This window comes from Heloderma suspectum, chromosome 7 (assembly GCF_057233095.1).
Source record: "Heloderma suspectum isolate Gila_16-S chromosome 7, 16-S_ref, whole genome shotgun sequence".
Classification (NCBI taxonomy): domain Eukaryota; kingdom Metazoa; phylum Chordata; class Lepidosauria; order Squamata; family Helodermatidae; genus Heloderma; species Heloderma suspectum.
In genome coordinates this window covers 104234583-104255216 of record NC_139464.1, presented here as the reverse complement: position 1 = coordinate 104255216, position 20634 = coordinate 104234583, and the positions used below count along the sequence as shown (strand labels likewise).

At 45.1% G+C, this 20634-nt stretch overlaps 1 long non-coding RNA gene across 1 annotated transcript; it reads right to left on the bottom strand.

The window, feature by feature from the left end:
* Positions 1-1853: 1853 nt before the first annotated feature.
* LOC146340135 (uncharacterized) lies at positions 1854-18489 on the bottom strand. Its single transcript, XR_014784577.1, has 4 exons — positions 18409-18489; positions 15849-16043; positions 3645-3784; positions 1854-2728 (listed from the first exon to the last, which is right to left on the bottom strand). It is a non-coding gene; the product is annotated as an uncharacterized LOC146340135 (long non-coding RNA).
* Between the last annotated feature and the right edge of the window lie 2145 nt (positions 18490-20634).

Genomic DNA, 20634 nt, shown 5'->3' with positions numbered 1-20634 from the left:
GCAATCCTATGGCCATAGGAGAGATTGGATCACCCCCACTCCAAAGCCAGAGACAGAGCTCTCATCTTAGAGTGAGGGATCCAGTCTTAGATCCCTAACACATGGAAAGATCGACAGCTCTTACCTGTGGGCAGAGTGGGGGCATGGCACGTTTGAAGCGGGGGAGGGTCTGGATACACAGTACTCAGATCCCTCCACCCCGTCCCCCAACACTGCTGAACCATGAAGGGAGGTAGTTGACAGTACTGATGCAAGCCCTCAGTCTCCTCCTGGACCATTGCAGGGTTAATAAAAGCTTAGAACCTTTGCTCCAGCTCCTTGCTCATTGATCCATGACTCCCATCATGCATTCCTTCATTCCTGGGAGGGGTGTTTGAACCCACCCCCCATGTGACTGTAATTTGTGATCACCTGATTTTGTGTATTAAATTGTCTAGCTTGTCATGTTCAGCGGTATTACAGATTGAGTGCCATTTCCCAAAGAAGGGCTTCTTTAGCTTGGAATTTTAAATAGGATTCTGAGCATGTGTAGTCAACGTTCAACAGAAGAGATGTTCAAAGCCAGATGATTTGTAAGAACATGCACAGTAAACCTTTAATATTAATCACCTCAGGACAATCCTATCCAGATGCCCGTCAGCCTCTGAACTTGGAGGCTGACGGCCATCCCATGCAGAGCGGGAGAAACACGGAGATGATCTTCGCCTCTGCACTTCCCCGCCTTTGCATTTTTCCTAGACAGGCATCTTTTCCTGTCTCGCTAGGCCTATGTGGAGAGGGGGGAAGGAGGCTGTGGAGGGCTCATATCCCTGCTTCCCCAGTCCCAGTCCCCCTCCCCACCCACAGAATCGCCCCCTTTCTCTTCCCTCCGAGGTTGCCTCCAAGGTCTGTATGACCTCGGAAAGGCTGCCAGTGCGGTTCTCTCCACACTGGCTGCAATGGGGAGGGGGAGCTCGGACCCCCGGGTTCGAGGTTGGAGTGCTGTTTCTAACCTCGGATCCAGGAATCCGAAAAATCCTATGGCCCCGCAGATGCTGTCTAGAGGCCATAGGATTGCTCTCCTGCTCTTATTTTACTTATTTTGTAAAAAATATTTGTATGACTTGATGACACTCTCATTGATTGCTGTGAAACAGTAAACTATAAAGCCAGCTGCTTTGTCTGTAAATGTGCAGAACATCTTTAATATTAACTGCTTAGTCTTGAATTAAACTCTTGTTCATTACTAGGATCTATGATCAAACTACCTGACAAAACAGCCTTTTGTTAGGTGAGTATCTTCTTTCCTTGGATCAATCGGTCCTCCAGATGGTTTCTTGTAAATGTTTAATGTAGTGATTGGTCCTCACCCAGATCTAAAACCTTCTTGTGTGCTCCATCATGGTTGGTGCTATGGAATGGTTGCAAGAAAGATGAAACTGAACTACAGATTCCAGGGGCCAATACAATGATGCACTTGTGTACAAAATCAGTGTGCATATGCCAACATTATGCACCAAAAGATGACTCTCAGGAAACAGATGAGTCTTTTCAGAAAGTTTGTAAATCCAGACCCAATTCCAAAACACATGGGTTTTTTTTTTTTTAGTAATCCTAATAATGTTTACCTAAAAGTAAATTATGTTGATTTCAGTATAATTTCCTTCCAAATAACTTCACTTAGGACTGCAGACTTAGGTCCATTTCCTCTCATTCCTTGCCACTGCTCTGTGTATGGCTATCAAGTGGTTATTCCTTCATTCTCTTTTACTTCTTTGTCTACTGTCTTCTTGATACTCCCTGAATTACTGTAAGTTGACTCACCCTGAAACATCCTCTTTCATCTTTCCAAAAGAATCACCAGATACCAATTAGAAGTATCACTTCCTTTAATTCTCTTAACTATTTATGTGTACGGGTTTTTCACCATATTTTTCATATTTTGTTGTGTAATCTGAAGTGCTTGTAGAATTAAATTCTTATAAAAATTAATATAATGCTAGTAGATAAGAGGGGAACATATGCAGGAAATATTCAAAAGGAAATGAAAAGAACAATGTGGGTCTTACAAGAGATGCCAATTGTTATGTCAACATCTGGATTTTTTAATGCAGCTGGTAACACTGAGACAGAAAAAATGAACAATGTTCCACATGAAAGGATTTTACCCAATGAAAGACATTTATGGTCATGGACATAGAACTGAACATACTGAAGATTAAGGGACAAAGCATGTTCACAAGTAATTCTAAAAACAGCCTTGTAGCGTCTTGCATTCAGCAATGTGAATGGCTGTGATGAAGTTATGAAAGTTTGGCAATTGGGGGCCATGTAAGAAAATGGATGTATATTTGCATTTCAACTTTTACATGTAAGAAGAGGTGCTCTGTCATTTTGACCCTACATCCACAACTATTGCCATATATATACTGAAGCCAGGTTATCCCTGTCCAGATAGAGGCATAGCTGGGACACGAGTTGAAGATGGTAGAAGGCAGTCTGTGCCACTGAGGCCACCTGAGCTTCAAGTAACAGAGATGGCTCTAGGCGAACCACCCCCTCCAAGCTATGAACCTGCACCTTCAGGGGGAGTGCAGCCCCACCCAGAACAGGATGAACAACCTCCATCTGGTCAGAATATCCACCCACCAACAGCATCTCAGTCTTGTCTGGATTGAGCTTCAGTTTATTAGCCCTCGTTCAGTCCATTGTTGCAGCCATGCACCGATCTAGCACATCCCAGCGTCACCTGATGAAGATTAAAAGGAGAAACAGAGTTGCATGTCATCAGCAAACTGATGGCAGTGCACCCCAAAAATCTGGATGACCCCACTCAGCGATTTCATGCAGATGTTAAATAAGGGGACAAAACCAACCACTGAAGAACTCCATGACGGAGCCAAACGGTATTCCCCCCCCCCAGGCACCACCTTCTGCAGCCAACCACCCAAGTATGAGCAGAGCTACAGCAATGCAGTACCCCCCACTCCCAGCTCAGACAGTCTTCCCAGAAGGATACCATGATTGATGGTATCAAAAGCCACCCAGAGATCAAACAGATCAATAGGGCCACACGCCCCCATCTCTCTCCTGAGAGGTCATCATACAGACAGACGAAGGCTGTTTCCATGCCAAAATCCAGCCTGAACCCTGACTGAAAGGGATCCAGATAATTGGTCTCATCCAAGAGTGTCTGGAGCTGGTTGGCCACCACCTGCTGAAGGTCTTTGCCCAGAAAAGGAACATTTGCCACCAGGCTAAAGTTTTTAAGATCTCCTGGGTCCAATGAAGATTTCTTGAGGAGTGGTCCCACTGCCACCTCTTTCAGGCGGCTCAGAATCACTCCCTCTTGCAAGGAGGCATTCATCACCTCCCTGGCCCAGCCGGCAGTTCCCTCCCTGCCAGTTTTTATAAGCCAAGAGGGGCAAGAATGTAATACAGAAGCAGTTGCTTGAACCCATCCAAGCACCTTGTCAATATCCTCAAGCTATACCAACTGAAACTCATCCAAGAAAACTGGACAAGGCCGTGCTCCGGATTCATGAAGGTGATAAAGGGATTTGTGAGTCAACCCAGTGAGAGCATGTCCAGAGGGAAACATTTCCTTTATCTAGATACAGTGCAATATGGCAAGGGAGTATTGCATATGAATAACTGTCCTTCACCTATGTACATGGACTTCATTCGCACCCATCTTGCAATTTTCCTCATCTGTCACATGGTATACAGATACCATATATGGCTTGTGGAGTTCCCATGCACATGTAGAAATGTCCAGAGATATAGTGTTGTTCCTCTTGAAGAACTGGGAAGATTAAAGAAAAAACACCACTTTGTTTAAATATGGAGCAAATGTCACAATGATTATGATTGAACGAGGTAACTGTATGACATCTTGTAATATTTTAAAACTTTCTAACAATTTTCAGTGAGCTGCTCCAATTAAAGGTATAATTTCCCTTGCTTTGCTTCTAATGCCTGCCCCACCCACAACAATATGGTTGCCAACCCCCTTATCATAGAATCATAGAATAGTAGGGTTGGAAGGGGCCTACAAGGCCATCGAGTCCAACCCCCTGCTCAATGCAGGAATCCAAGTCAGAGCATCCCTGACAGATGGCTGTCCAGCCTCGTCTTGAACGCCTCCAGTGTGGGAGAGCCCACCACCTCCCTAGGTCATTGGTTCCATTGTCGTATTGCTCTAACAGCCAGGAGGTTTTTCCTGATGTTCAGCCGGAATCTGGCTTCATGTAACTTGAGCCCATGATTCTGTGTCCTGCACTCTGGGATGATGGAGAAGAGACCCTGGCCTTCCTGTCTGTGACAACCTTTGAAGTACTTGAAGAGTGCTATCATATCTCCCCTCAGCCTTCTCTTCTGAAGAATAAACATGCCCAGTTCTTTCAGTCTCTCCTCACAGGACTTTGTTTCCAGTCCCCTGATCATCTTTGTTTCCCTCCTCTGAACCCTCTCCAGCTTGTCTGCATCCGTCTTAAAGTGTGGTGCCCAGAACTGGACACAGTACTCCCAATGAGGCCTAACCAGTACTGAGTAGAGGGGAACTAGTACTTCCCAGGATTTGGAAGCTATGCTTCTATTCATGCAGCCCAAAAGAGCATTTGCCTTTTTTGCAGCCACATCACATTGTTGGCTCATATTCAGCTTGTGATCTACAACAATTCCAAGATCCTTCTCACCTGCAGTGTTGCTGAGCCACGTATCCCCCATCTTGTAACTGTGCATTTTGCTTCTTTTTCCGAGGTGCAGAACTTGGCATTTATCCCTATTAAATGTCATTCTGTTGCTTTCTGCCCAGCGCTCCAGTCTATCAAGATCACTTTGAATTTTTTTCTCTCTTCCAAAGTATTAGCTATCCCGCCCAATTTTCTGTCATCTGCAAATCTGATCAGCATTCCCTGCACCTCCTCCTCCAAGTCATTAATAAAAATGTGGAAGAGCACTGGGCCCAGCACTGAGCCCTGCAGTACCCCGCTCGTTACCTCTCCCCAGTTTGAGAAGGTCCCATTGATAAGCACTCAGAAATTGCAAGTAGATGAATAGGTACCGCCTCGGCGGGAAAGGTAACAGCGTTCCGTGCACCTCGGTGTGCAGTCATGCCGGCCACATGACCACGGAAGCGTCTTTGGACAGCGCTGGCTCTTCGGCTTAGAAACGAGGATGAGCACTGCACCCTAGAGTCGGACACGACTGGTTGGGGACACCTTTACCTTTAGTAGACTCCGACCATCATGTCCCTTTTATTCTTTGCTCCATTGATTTTGATCCAGATGCTCTCAATGCGGCTGCCAAGCTCAACATCCTGTATTTCTGTGCAGAGATATGTATTTTTACCATATAGCGCAACCCCACCTCCCTTCCTGTTCCTCCTTTTCTTTTTGAACAAGTTATATCCTTCAATTGCTGTATTCCAGTCAGGGTGTAAGGATTTTGGTCATCCTACCAAGTCTCAGTTATACCTATCAAGTCATAATTTCCCTCCTATATTAAGACTTCAAGTTCGTTCTGTTTGTTTCCCATACTCTGGGCATTAGTATATAGATATCGAAGACCATGTGCTTCATGGTCTGGCTTTCTTCCTACATGTTTGCAAAGACTATTATTGGGCGCTATTAGAACTGTTCTCTCCATTGCAGTGCATGAGCCTTCATCCATTGTTACCCCCAACTTTACATCTCCCTTCCCTGTAGGATTCAGTTTAAAGCCCTCCTGATGTTCTTCATGCTGTGGCCAAACACATTCTTCCCATCCTTTGTGAGGTGCAACCCGTCCCTTGCCAACAGCCCATCTTCCAGAAAGTATAGCCCACGGTCCCAGAATCCAAATATCTCACGCCGGCACCACCTTCGTAGCCAGTCATTCACCCGGAGTATTTTTCTTTCCCGTTCTATCCCTCTTCTAACGTCTGGAAGGATGGATGAGAAAACTATCTGGGCCCCAAAGTTCTTGAGTTTTCTTCCCAAAGCTTCAAAGTCTGACGTGATTTCTTTGTAGCTCCGCTTGGTGGTATCATTTGTTCCCACATGGATGAGAAGAAAGGGGTACCTGTCAGTGGGCTTTATGAGTACAGGCAACCCTTCAGTCACGTCTCTAATCCATCCTCCCGGGAGACAACATACCTGGCGAGTCCACGGGTCTTGGCGACATACTTGGGTTTTGATCCCACGCAGCAAGGAGTCTCCCACTACTACTATTCTTCTCTTCTTCTTGTTGTAGGCCTGGGTTTCATTGCCTCTGCTTGACTGACCTTCAGCCTCTTGCTCGCTCTCATGCAGGTTCCCCTGTAGTTCTTCCTCTGCAGGCTGTCCTCCAGTCTCATCCTTGAGTACCTGGAATCGGTTCCATAGCTCCACTGCTTCCGCTGGTGCAGACCGGAGTCTAGTTCTTCTGTTCCTAACTGTCACCCTTTTCCAAGGAGTATCCTCTACTGCATTTTTCCTCACCTCAGCAGTTTCCTCTTCTGAAGAGAACTCTTCGTGTTCTCTTATTCCCCGGAAGGTCGACAGACGCCGCTCCAGTCCTCTTCCTTTTTCTTCCAGCAGTGTGATCACCTTGCACTTGTTGCAGGTGTAGGCCATGTTGTTCTCAGGCAAGAAAACAAACATTGCACACACCTTGCAGGTCACCACCACTCTTATCTAAGCTTTATTTAAATATCTCTCTCCCTTTGTCACAATGCCAAGTTACTTGCATCTGATAAAGTGGGCTTTAGTTCATTAAAGCTTTATATCACAGTATCTTTGTTGTTAGACTTCAAGGTGCCACAGTACTTCTTTTAGCTTTTGCTACAACAGACTAACACAGCCACTCATCTGGAATATCATCTGTGTTAACAATTCAGTTTGCTCTCAATACACAACCCCACCCCACCCCAATGATGGAGGGAGCAATCCTATGGCCCCTAGACAGCGTCTGGGGGACATAGGATATTTCGGATCCCTGGATCCAAGGCCAGAAACAGTGCTCTGACCTAGGAGCCAGGAGCCAAGCTCCCCTCCCCCCCTTGCAGCCAACAGAGAGAGAACCATGACAGCTGTCTGTATGAGCTCACAAACTAGCTATCCCCAGCCATGCCCAGCTTCCTCCCCTCCCCTCCCCTCCCCAAAGCCTCCGCTAGATGGGCGAAAATGCCTGTCTACCTAAAATGCAGAGCGGGAGGTGCAACACACCTCCCACTCTGCATTGGATACTCATAATCCTCCGAGTTCAGGGGCTTATGAGTACCTAGGGCAGATCAAATAGGATTGTGCACTTATATTATACTCTTACAATGCTCACCTACGTGGGAGAAGATCCCAGTGAAAACACTCTGTCCTGTTCCCGGGGAGAACTACTTTCCAATCATTCTCCATGCTGAACTCTTTTTATCTTCCTATCTCTCTGATGTTCATGAAACGTAATCTTTTTTACGAAGGCCACCTTCTTTGTGTGGAAACTTTGGGTTTAAAAAATGGCACCACTGGTTTCTCAACTAACCGCTTGTTTATGATAACTACCATTCAAGGCTGGCCCTACTATTAGGCAGAGTGAGCCGGCTGCCTCAGGCAGCAGATCCTGTGGGCAGGAAGTGGTGGCAAGATCAGGGGCGTGGGGGAATGACACATAAAGCTGTATGTGTATCACGCTGCCTGCCCTGCACCCCTCAAGCTGCCATGCTGGCGCCCTCAAGTGTGGTAGAGGCAGCTAGCACTGGTCAGACTCAGCTGCCAGTCTGGTCAGCTTCTGTACATGGAATGGGGCACAGCAGGGGGGGGATCTTGTCTTTCGCCTCAGGCACAAAACATCTTGGGCTAGCCTTGCTACCACTATAAAGCAGGGGGTAGGGGAAGAAGCAAAAAAGTCCAAAAATTTCACCAGATGTGGCCATGAGGTCTACAGTTTAGATAGTTGTTAAGTCGTGTCCGACTCTTCATGACCCCATGGGCCATGAAGGACAGGAAGGCACACCAGGCCTTCCTGTCCTCCACTCTCTCCCGGAGTGTGCTCAAGTCCATATTCATTGCATCAGTCTCAAAATGGATATTGCAGACTCAGTCAGTAGTAGGTGTTGCAGGCATCAGATTACACCAAGCATTGCATTTTAGGAGAGAGCAATGGTTGATCTCTATTTATGAAAACAAAAAGCCCGGCTGTAACTCTGACCTGCCTCTTGCCTTGGGTGAAACACACAGATTCTTGACAAAGGAGAAGTGCAGAGAGACATGACAATCCTTATATTAGCAAAGCCAGAGAGTATTTTTAAGTGGTGCTGTAGGCTAAAAAAAACCCACCCTCAATTGAGGACAAATTGTGAATATTGCCTAATGGTTGGAGGGCATGGAAACCTCAGTTCAAAGTCTCTCTTCAGATGGTAGAAAATCATTTTTCTTCTGGTGGTAGATTCTACACTGAACAGCTAAATGCAGTACTTTCCAAAGCACATTAAAAAGCAAAGATAACCATGCTGGTCCACGAGAAACAAAAAATCCAAAATCTACAACTGGGCAATACCTCTATTAAGCCCAATCAAAATTCCATACAAAATGTGCAAGCTTTCTAATTCCGCAGAACATGAATATTTGGACTTTTATATTTCTTCCTCCACCTTCTGCTTTTTGTATCATTTAGCCTCATGAAGAGTTTTGGAGAACTCAAAAACTTGCACATTTTTGTGGGATTTTGGTTGGTGCTAATGAAGGTATTGCCCAACTGTGGATTTTGGGTTTTTCTTCTTCTCATGGCACAACATGGCCCTCTTTGCTTTTTTTAGGGTACTATCCTATGCATGTTTAGACAGAAAAAAGTCCTGCAACTCCCAGCATTCCCCAGCCATCTGTGATAGATGGGGAATGCTGGAAGTTGTAGGACTTTTTTGTGTCTAAACATACATAGGATTGTACCTTTAAAGAATGGAAAACTGCGGGTTTGAAGAGGTTAACAGCAGATTCATGTACATGACTACTAAGAAATAAGCCCTACTGAGTTTAATGGCAATTACTCCCAGATAAGTGTGTATAGGATTGAAGCCTACAGGATCTCTAAGTAGGACTAATGTCTACAGAGTGACCAAATCTCTGCCAGGCTTGGCAATATAAAAATGATTGGTTTCAGATTTATCAACTTGTGCACTTTATCATTAAGCAAACTTTTTGACCTTTGATAAATTTCAGGAAACATTATCAACTTGTTTCTTCTCAGCTTATATTTTATATTTTAATGTTTCATTTGTGTGATCATGCAGATGGTTTGAGAACTGCAAGGAGAATAGACATAAGTTTAACATATACCACCTGAACTTTGGTCTACCATTTGTTGCAAAGGGCCACTAAAGTCTGTTTGGGGCAAATTTGAGGAGGCCATCTTAATATTGTTCCATTTCTTGCATCTTACCCCCCTCTCAAGCTCCACGACATATACAAAACTTCTTCTGTTCTATACTGGTCAGGTTGCAAAACGATCAGTAAATTTTACTGCATGTGGCAGATGGAGCTGCAAGATCATAGGAACTGAAATCAGTAAGCTACTAATCAAAAGGTTAGTGCCGAGCCAGGTATTTCATTGCTCAGCACTTCTGTGGGTGAACATCAAGAACATTTCACAAAAATCTTATCACCTGGCACATTGCATTGGCAGCATACATGGAAATTGTTCAACAGTAGAAATTTTCTGAACTGCTTAATGCTAAGCAGTGGTTTCAATGAGTTTGGGATCTTGCTTTGATGGAAAAACTTATGCATCAGATCTGGTTGTGGGACTAAGCCAGACTCTCTCATTACAAAATGGTATCCTTTAATTTCTTTTACAAATGGAAGCAGCCTTATTACTAGACCTTCTTCTGTTCATTTACAATTCTGGAAGGATATCATTACGAATAATGATTTGTGTAAGTATATATTATGATGACTATGTTCTAAATTTAAATGTTTTGTATTTAAATCTAATTGTACTGTTTGCTCAATGATAACTCTTATCTTGTAGTTCACTATATATTTGCCTTGTTTCCCTTTCCTTTTATTCCATTTCTACTGGATTCTCCCCCCACCCCCAAGTAAAAACATTAATTAAAAAAATGATAACTGTACTCTTCTCTACTCATTGGTGCCACCCTCCATTTTTAATGCTAGATGTGCTAATGCCCTCTTAGAATTTTTATTACAAGCAATATTGAAACCATATACAGTGTCACAATGGATATAGTCTAGAGGTAGATAGGTAAACATTTTCAGTGTTAAGATGGAGACTACAAATGAAATCTATTTTAATATGTTTTTAGTACTGATATATCAGTCCCTCTATTTACAGTGTTCAGTTGTGAGTGCAGTTGGTTAAATAGCCAAAACGGCATTATGCATGCACAAGGAAGAGGTATCAACAGGCTTGGGGTGATCTCAAAGTTTGTAGAAATAATAATAATAAAAATCTTTAGGAAAAAGAAAGCTAAGGTGGGAACCCCAAAACAGCCCACTGAGTATGTTTAGTGGCCACAGAATGCTGACTGAGGTTGTGGGGGGAAATGAATAATTGGGGAGGTGGAGCTGAATGTTGTGTCAGGCAGTGGAGGCTGGTGGCTCCAATGTCAGTGGGGTGGTGGATCCACTCCAGGTTTCGGTCAGAACCAGTCAGAACTTGGAGGGAGCAATTCTATCCAGACTGACTGTCACCTCCGAGCCTGGGGGCGACCGCCTATCCAGCTCAGGGTGGGAGGAGTGGTGAGTGGATGCCCTCTGTGCTCTCGCCACCCTGCTTTCATGGCTAGACGGCTGGTTTTGGCTGTTTAGCCGCGGGACCTCAAAGCTCAGGGAGAGGCAGTGGATGGCACATAGGAAGCGTTGTACCGGCACTTCCAGCCTCCCCGCCCCGCCCCGCCCCCAGGAATAGCCCATTTCCCCTGCTTTGCACTGCTCTTCGGGGCGTGGAGTGTCGGGCCGATCTGCGCTGCCTACAACGCAGCACAGGAGGGGGTGGAGGTTGGTTCTCCAGGAACCGACCAATCCTATGGCCATCTAGCCGCTGGCTAGCAGCCATAGGATTGCGCCCTGAAGGAGCTATCCAAGGTGCTCTTTGGATAGCTCCTTTAGAGTTCTGACTGGTTCTGACTGAAACCCGGAGGAGATCCACTGCCCCATAAAATCATAGAATAGTAGGGTTGGAAGGGGCCTACAAGGCCATCGAGTCCAACCCCCTGCTCAGTGCAGGAATCCAAGTCAGAGCATCCCTGACAGATGGCTGTCCAGCCTCGTCTTGAACGCCTCCAGTGTGGGAGAGCCCGCCACCTCCCTAGGTCATTGGTTCCATTGTCGTATTGCTCTAACAGCCAGGAGGTTTTTCCTGATGTTCAGCCGGAATCTGGCTTCATGTACCTTGAGCCCATGATTCTGTGTCCTGCACTCTGGGATGATCGAGAAGAGACCCTGGCCTTCCTGTCTGTGACAACCTTTGAAGTACTTGAAGAGTGCTATCATATCTCCCCTCAGCCTTCTCTTCTCAAGAATAAACATGCCCAGTTCTTTCAGTCTCTCCTCACAGGACTTTGTTTCCAGTCCCCTGATCATCTTTGTTTCCCTCCTCTGAACCCTCTCCAGCTTGTCTGCATCCGTCTTAAAGTGTGGTGCCCAGAACTGGACACAGTACTCCCAATGAGGCCTAACCAGTACTGAGTAGAGGGGAACTAGTACTTCCCAGGATTTGGAAGCTATGCTTCTATTCATGCAGCCCAAAAGAGCATTTGCCTTTTTTGCAGCCACATCACATTGTTGGCTCATATTCAGCTTGTGATCTACAACAATTCCAAGATCCTTCTCGCCTGCAGTGTTGCTGAGCCACGTATCCCCCATCTTGTAACTGTGCATTTTGCTTCTTTTTCCGAGGTGCAGAACTTGGCATTTATCCCTATTAAATGTCATTCTGTTGCTTTCTGCCCAGCGCTCCAGTCTATCAAGATCACTTTGAATTTTTTTCTCTCTTCCAAAGTATTAGCTATCCCGCCCAATTTTCTGTCATCTGCAAATTTGATCAGCATTCCCTGCACCTCCTCCTCCAAGTCATTAATAAAAATGTGGAAGAGCACAGGGCCCAGCACTGAGCCCTGCAGTACCCCTCTCGTTACCTCTCCCCAGTTTGAGAAGGTCCCGTTGATGAGCACTCTTTGAGTCCGATTCTGTAGCTAACTGTGGATCCACCAGATCATTGTTTCATCTAGCCCACTTTGAGCTAGTTTGCTTATCAGGAGATCATGGGGCACTTTGTCGAAAGCTTTGCTGAAGTCGAGGTATATTATGACTACAGCATTCCCACAGTCCACAAGGGAGGTGACTTGATCAAAAAATGAGATCAGATTCGTCTGGCAGGACTTGTTTTTGACAAATCCATGTTGGCTTTGAGGAATCACTGCATTGTTTTCAAGGTGTTTACAGATGGATTGCTTTATCATCTGCTCCAGAATTTTCCAGGGACTGATGTCAGACTGACTGGTCTGTAGTTCCCAAGTTCCTCCTTTTTGCCCTTTTTGAAGATAGGGACCACATTAGCCCTCCTCCAGTCATTGGGCACTTCCCCCGTCCTCCATGATTTCTCAAAGAGAATAGACAGCGGTTCTGAGAGCTCTTCTGCCAGTTCCTTTATTACTCTAGGATGCAGTTCATCTGGCCCTGGAGATTTGAACTCATTCAAAGTAATTAGGTGTTGCTTGACCATATGCCTATCGATCTCAAGCTGCAAGCCTGCCCCTTCAGCCTGTACTTCGCCTTTGCCAGGGGGGTCATAGACCCTCTTTTGGGAGAAGACTGAGCCAAAGCAGGAATTGAGCACCTCTGCCTTTTCTTTGTCATCTGTTATCATTTTGCCATCCTTATTTAATAGGTGAACCACCATTTCTTTCCTCTGCCTTTTACTATGCACGTAGCTGAAGAAAGCCTTTTTGTTGTTTTTAGCATCCCTTGCTAACCTCAGCTCGTTCTCAGCTTTAGCCTTCCTGACGCCATCCCTGCAATTCTGTGCCACCTGCCTGCACTCTTCCTTTCCCCACTTGCATCAGAGCCATCAGCCTCCACTGGTGTCAGGAATCCTAAAGGGGGGCACTCCACAACGCAACATTTTGTTGCAGGCTCCAGTTGTTTAAATGTATAATTCTTATAGGTATCTTTAAGCATTGTAGATTTTTAAAACTATCATTGTGACAGAATTTAGTGAGGCAGCAACAACTACAAAAAGATATGGATTTAAATTAATGATAGTTATAAGGTTCATCGGAGACTCTTTAGTGGTGTGATATGCCCCTAGATCTCTTCCAGACTGGCATATCTAGAAACAGATTTTTTAAAAATGGTATTTTATTGAGAAAGATTAGGTAGACCACCAATTTGTTTTCTACCTGTCCAGCAGGTGTCACTATCTGATGACTTTTTTTAAAAACAGATGTTGTACTCACAAGGTACTCACAATTATTGTACTCACAATCATAAGCCCATGAGAGATACTGGCTAAAGTGTCCCTGAAACAAATCTCTTGGTTGTGGTGTGGCTAGTGGCATGGTCCCACACTGGAGGCCTTCAAGACGAGGCTGGACAGCCATCTGTCAGGGATGCTCTGACTTGGATTCCTGCATTGAGCAGGGGATTGGACTCGATGGCCTTGTAGGCCCCTTCCAACCCTACTATTCTATGATTCTATGATTACTCAGAATTTAGGCCCTCTGAGTCCAATTTCTCTAAACCTGTACATAGGACTGTAGCTTTCAGCAGGAAAAAGCAATCAACTGCATACACATTTGCACTCAACTAACTGAAAGCCTCCATAGCTCCAAGAGCCCAAAAAACAACCACCGTGAAGCTGCTAGTACCATGCAAGTGAGCTTATGCTGCAGCAGGGGGCAGCCAGAAGGAGGAGTTGGGACATGGCTGGGTTTGGTTTCATCCCTTGGATTCATACCACTCCCACATATGTTCTGAAAGCAGAGCACCAGATGGCAGGGCAGAGTTGGAAAGTGTTCCGTGTTCTAAACTTAAGTCTCTTTATCCAATAGAATTCAGTTTTTAATTAAAAAAAAATCAATAAAACGTTAACAAAATAGAATTTGGTTTTCAAATTGATCCTATTCCTATCTGCACAGGTTTAACCCAGGTATTGTCTCTTGGTCACAGAGGCAGAGCAGCTTCTCTCCCCAATCAGATGCCCTTCAGATGTGTTGGAATACAGCTCCCATCATTCCCAGTCAATGTGGACGAAAAAAGGCCCCCTAAAAAGGAGTATTCAGGAGAAGATTTTGGAGAAGTTCAGTATCATCTAAAAGCTCAGCAGAATGAGCAGAAGGGTCCCCAAATGTGCTAGGGCAGATTGACCACATTTTGAAGTAAGCGATGTAATACACGTTCATCTCAAGGGGTGGGGTGGGGGATGCTCCAAGACCTAAAATGACCTAGCTGCACCCCTGATCAAGCAGCAGATTAAAAACAACAACTAAGTACTTAGAAAAACATTTCTGCATGAGGAAGTACGTCTTCTAAGATGATTCCTGCTCTGGCACACACATGTATCAGTAAAAAAAAAAAAAAAGCTTCTTGTTGCAGAACTATTGTTTTTATTCATATGCAAATGTAATCAGCCAACCAACTACAACTCACATGATTTCTTTTTTCAGGTGACAGCCTCAGTGCACACATATCCATTCTCTATTAATAGGATTTGGCACTGGTTTCCAGTAATGTATATTATGCAAGTTCTATAGTTCTATAGTTAGTTCTATATATACATCCTTGGCACTGTAAGGAGTACAATATAAAATAATAATATAATACTACAATGGAAATCAAGCATTAGTTGTTGCTGTTAAATGTCACTGCTTCTAAAACCATTTCTCCCCCCTGGCAGAAGTGCTATGCCATCTATAGCTATTAATGGGGAAATCTTAATTTGAAATGTTTGCCTGTCAAGAGCCTTGTTAGAAAAACAAAATGGGCAACTCTACTACGTTATGGCAAATGTTATCAAATGTGAAGCTGCTGAGAGGTTAAAAGTACAGTTAGAAACAGTTCTGAGATCAAACGCAGTTTAGAAAAATAAATGTTTGCCAGTAGGAAAATCGCAATGCCACATTCTTTGCAATTCATTGTTCACATTTAAGTTCATAACCACAAGCCTCATGTAATTATTTTCACGAATGAAATACAGAGCAATAAATGCATCTTGACTGCATTTCCTCGAGTTTATATCAGCAAACTGATTGCCTGTTTGCATGACTAATTTTGATTAAAATTGCTTCATCTGAATAACCAATCAGGGTCTTCGCTTTCATTAATTCATGAAGTTCTTGTGCATTTAGATAGCATCCTTTGATTTTTATGTGTTTACTTAAAATTCTAAGAAAACATGTATATTCCTGTGGAAAATTTTAGTAGTGAATAATTCAAAACTCCAAACCCAATGGAAATATAAAGCAACACATTATGAGTCAGTAAAAATTTGAGTTGCCAACTGATGAGAAAAAAGCACTCTGCCCTGGTGCTTTTAACAGAATCCTGATCTGCTGAAATCAGTATGTGAAGCTTTTTAGGACACAGCAGTAGGCATTATAACCTACTTGTATCTGTGGATCAAGTTGTTGTTATAGGGATGGGAACAAGGGCTGGTTAAAAACAACAATAACTTGGCAGCCTGAATAAGAATGTTCATGTTATGGGGGATGGGGGGTATTTAACTAATAGCCATTTTTCAGATCATAACGCAACCTGCAAGCACAGCTTTATTTTCTATTTCAGTAGTATATTTAAGTGGTTGTTCTGTCATAAAAACAAGACAGGAATGTATACTGAAAGTAACTCTTGTTTAAAACATAATTGCTATACCTTCCCCAAAATTACATTCCTATGAACACTTACCTGGGAGTAAGTCCCACTGGAAACAGTGGGACTTATTTTTTATTAAACGTGCACAAGACCACGCTATTAAGATCTATTCCTTGACAGCATAGTTTGAGTGCAGCAGGTGCCTCGGGCATTTACATCTCCGAAGTTATGTAGGCCTGGGTCCAGTCATTACTGGTTGGAAATCTCATGCACACCACACTAAAGCTCCTTGAAAGAAGAATACGATACAAATGTAACAAAATGTTTATTTAATTGCAAATCCCATTATGCAAACCCTCTGTATCTGTTTTTAACGTATGCTCATTTTGTGAATGATTGTGCTTTATATTAACATAACATATGAAGATCACTTTTTAACATTAAATTATTCATGCTACAATTATTGTTCATGTGTAAGATAGATAGGGCTGATAAGCAAGTAGAACGTTGCTGCCATATTCACAAGTAACTCACTAGGCATTTTTCAGATGTCACACTGTACCACAGTTTAATGTGATAAGGATGAGCCACAGCAAGACTCAGGCTTGCACTGTTCCCTCTCCTCTGCTGGTGCAGTTGAGTTGGAGGAGATCAGAAGTTTAAACTGCAGTTATTTAAGCGGTTAATGATGGTTTGTTTAAACAAGCCAGCTTCATGGCCTATGGTTTAAAGCTGGCTTATTTCAAACAAACCATAGTTAGGATTAGCCACAGTTTGTTGGGTTTAGACGACATGCTAAATGTAAGTTAATCAAAAGCTGAACCTTCCAAACCCTTTCTTGTGGCTGTGCTGGAGGAGTGTGTGTGTGTGTGTGTGGGGGGGGAGTTTGAGAGCCCAAGACTGGTCACGCTAAACTATGGTTTAGCATTAACATCCGAACAAGGCCACTGAGTTTTTGTAAAAGCTGAGGGTGAACAGCTGCTTCCCAGTGAGTGCGCTAGCAGAATCTAGTCTTAAAATGTTTTGTTCACCTTCAGTGTATCTTTTGTTAACATTCAGTGTATCTTTTGTTAAACCAGCCTCTCTGATGTAGAATTCAGTTCCAAAGGACAGAAGGGTTGACTGAATTAAAGACTTTTTGAGATACTTACAACTGTAGATCCAGTTGCAGTTATTTGAAAAATACCTTAGGATCCCTGTTCCTGGCATGACCCTACTAAAGCTGAAGTTTACATAAATATTTAACATTATGTATTGAGCAGTATTGTTGACTACAGTTTAAGACACATGCAAGCCAATACCATGCATACTTACTTGGAAATAAAACCCACTGAATTTAACAGCACTTACTCCACAGTACCCCTTCATGGATCATTGCCTTGTTGTGGCGAAGGGGCTTGCGTAACTCAGTGAAGCCATAAGCTATGCCTTGCAGGGCCACCCAAGACAGACAGGTCATGGCGGAGAGTTCTGACAAAATGTGGTCCCCTGGAGAAGGAAATGGCAACCCACTCCAGTATTCTTGCCAAGAAAACCCCATGGAACATATAATGGCAGAAAGCGAAGAAGATCTAAAGAGCCTCTTGTTGAGGGTGAAAGAGGAGAGTGCAAAAGCTGGTTTGAAACTCAACATTAAAAAAACTAAGATCATGGCATCTGGCCCCATCACTTCCTGGCATATGGAAGGGGAAGAAATGGAAGCAGTGACAGATTTTATTTTCTTGGGCTCCAAGATCACTGCAGACGGTGACTGTAGCCATGAAATTAAAAGACGCTTGCTCCTTGGGAGGAAAGCTATGGAGCATAGTAAGAAGCAGAGACATCACCTTGCCGACAAAGGTCCATCTAATCAAAGCTATGGTTTTCCCAGTAGCAACGTATGGCTGTGAGAGCTGGACTATAAGGAAGGCTGAGTGCCGAAGAATTGATGCTTTCGAACTGCGGTGCTGGAGAAGACTCTTACGAGTCCCCTGGACAGCAAGGAGGTCAAATCAGTCCATCCTAAAGGAAATCAACCCTGAGTGCTCATTGGAAGGACAGATACTGAAGCTCAAATATTTTGGCCACCTAATGCAAAGAGAAAACTCCCTGGAAAAGACCCTGATGCTGGGAAAGACTGAAGGCAAAAGGAGAAGGGGACGGCAGAGGATGAGATGGCTAGATAGCATCACTGATGCAATGAATATGGACTTGAGCACGCTCCGGGAGACAGCGCAGGACAGGAAGGCCTGGCGTGCTATGGTCCATGGGGTGACGAAGAGTTGGACACGACTGAACAACAACAACAACTCCACAGTAAGTATACCTAGGATTGCAGCCATGCAGCAACCCTGCCCTATATAGCAGGGTGTGGACAACTTCTGCCCCTCCAAATGTTTTGGTCTACAGTTCCCATCAGCTCTCATCATTGGTTATGCAGGCTTGGGTTAATAGGAGTACAGGCCAAAACATCTGGAGCACGATGAGCATCTCTACACCAGCCTAAAATCCTGCACTTAAAACAGGGGCTTTCTGCTTCTGTTTTAAATGCAGGATCATGACGGACTCCCTGTTGAAGTCCGAATCAGCCCCCCGTCAGCAGCCATGGATGTGGACAAAACACACTCGAGTGGTGGGTTAAGAACAGACTTTACTTGAGGTATAACAAGCTTACGTCTGGAGGTAAGTTGGCTGAGGTCAGCTTCATGGTCAGCATCCCTTGCAGGAGGAAGTCGGAAGAAGAATAGGAGAACAGGGGGAGGAGACAAGGAAGAAGGCAATATGATCTCCCAGAGACCCCTCCCACCTGACTCAGGTACATATTAACCCTTCAAGTTCAGGTTAAGTGACCCATGGCCCGAGTCCCTCCAACACCCCTTCTAGAGGGCAATGGGTCACTGTACTAATCACATGCCCATCAGGTGGCGCTGGTGCAGTTCCCCTGGCAGAGGCTTTGTCAGCACATCTGCCACTATTTCTTCAGTCGGGCAATACTTCAGTTCAACCACCTCTTGCTCTACTAAGTCTATTATCAGGTGATGCCTCACATCAATGTGCTTTGTCCGTGGCCTCAGTTTCTCGCTCAGTGCCAGCTTTAGGCACCCCTGATTGTGTTCATATAGCACTGTGGCTTGCATCTTCTCCAGTCCCATGTCAGTGAATAATTGTCTGAACCAGATCACTTCCTGACATGCACTGGCTGCTGCCACGTACTCTGCCTCTGTGGAAGACATGGCCACAACTGCCTGCTTCCTGCGGGCCCAACAGATACTCCTGCTGTTGTATGTGAACAGGTTTCCTGATGTGGACTCGAGGTCTGACTCATCACCCGCCCAATCTGCATCCACAAACCCGATCAGCCCTGTGTGTGTGCTGCTGGGCAGTTTGAGCTTTGTATGTGTGGCACCTTTCAAGTAGCGCATCACATGCTTCACTCCGTTCCAGTTGCGTTGAGATGGCTTGGCCACTTTCCTGCTCAGGATGCCCACGGCTGCAGCTATGTCTGACCTGGTAACTGTCACGATGAATAGCAACTTACCAATGGCCCTTCGATACTGCTGATTATCCAGCCATGGGATGTCGTCATCTCGCCTTCAGGTGATCTGTGAACATGGGAGTCTTGACCCCCTTTGCCTGTGCCATTCCAAACTCCAGCAGCAGCATCTCCTCGATTGTCTGTCTCTGACTAAGGAGGAAGCTCCCATTGTCCCCCTTCTCGACTTGTTTACTCAAATAGTGCACTATTGGACCCAGGTCCTTGATTTCAAAGTTCTGCTTCAGTCTGAGCATAATTTCGGCGCCACTGCTTTCCTGCTCATAGCACAGGACCAAATCATCCACATACACGAGTATGTATGCCCCCCTGCCCCCCTTCTGCCTGGTACAGAGACAGGAGTCTGCTTTCCCCTTGGTGAAGCCAAGATTTACTAGGGCTCTCGTTCCAGGCCCTGGTGGCCTGCTTAAGTCTGTAAATGCTTTTGTGCAGTTTGCACGCTTTCCTTGCCCCTTCTGGATCTACAAACCCTGGTGACTGCATCATGTACAGGTCTTCCTCTATGTCACCGTACAGGAATGCTATTTTAATGTCTAGATGCCTAACTTGCATCTCCCTGCTGGCTGCTGCCTTCAGCATTGCTCTAATGGTGCTGTGCTTTACCACTGGGGCAAATGTTTCATCGCGGTCCTCCCCATACTTTTGAGAGTATCCCTTCGCTTCTAACCTGGCTGCATTGCGCTTCACTTTGAAGGTCCACGTGCAGCCGATTGCCTTGCAACGGGGGAAGCTCAGTCAGGGTCCAGGTCCCATTTGGTGTAATGAGTCCATCCCTTCCCGTGCTGCCTCCTTCCACCTGTCTACCGCATCCTTGGGCAAGGAGGCACTGTCCTCCCAGCTCGCTGGCTCTTGGGTCTGCTGTGCTTTGGCTGAAAAATAATAGTCTCCATATCTGGCTGGCCTTTGGTGGCCCTCACCAGCCTCCTGGGTTGCTGCTGCTCTGCTGCGTTCAGCTTGGGCTCCCCGGTGTCACCGGCCTCACTGTCGGGATTAGGTGTGTCGGCTGCGTCTCGTCCTCCTCAGGCGCTGCGGGCTTCCCTCCTCCCCTCTCAGGTGTGGTCAAGTTCACCTCTATCAGCTCCGTAGTCCCGGGCTGTGCAGCCTCATTGAACTGCACACTTCGGCTGGCTATGATGCCACAGTCTTGGGGAATAAGAATTCCCTGCCTTTATGGTAGGGACTGTACCCTGCCAGGACCCCTTCCATGGCTCTGTCAGCCAGCTCGGTCCTTTTCTGTTTTGGGATGTGAGCACAGGCCTCACACCCAAACACTCCCAGATGGCCTGCCTTTGGCTTGGCTCCATGCCACAGTTCAAAAGGTATTTTGCTAGTGGCCCTGGTTGGCAG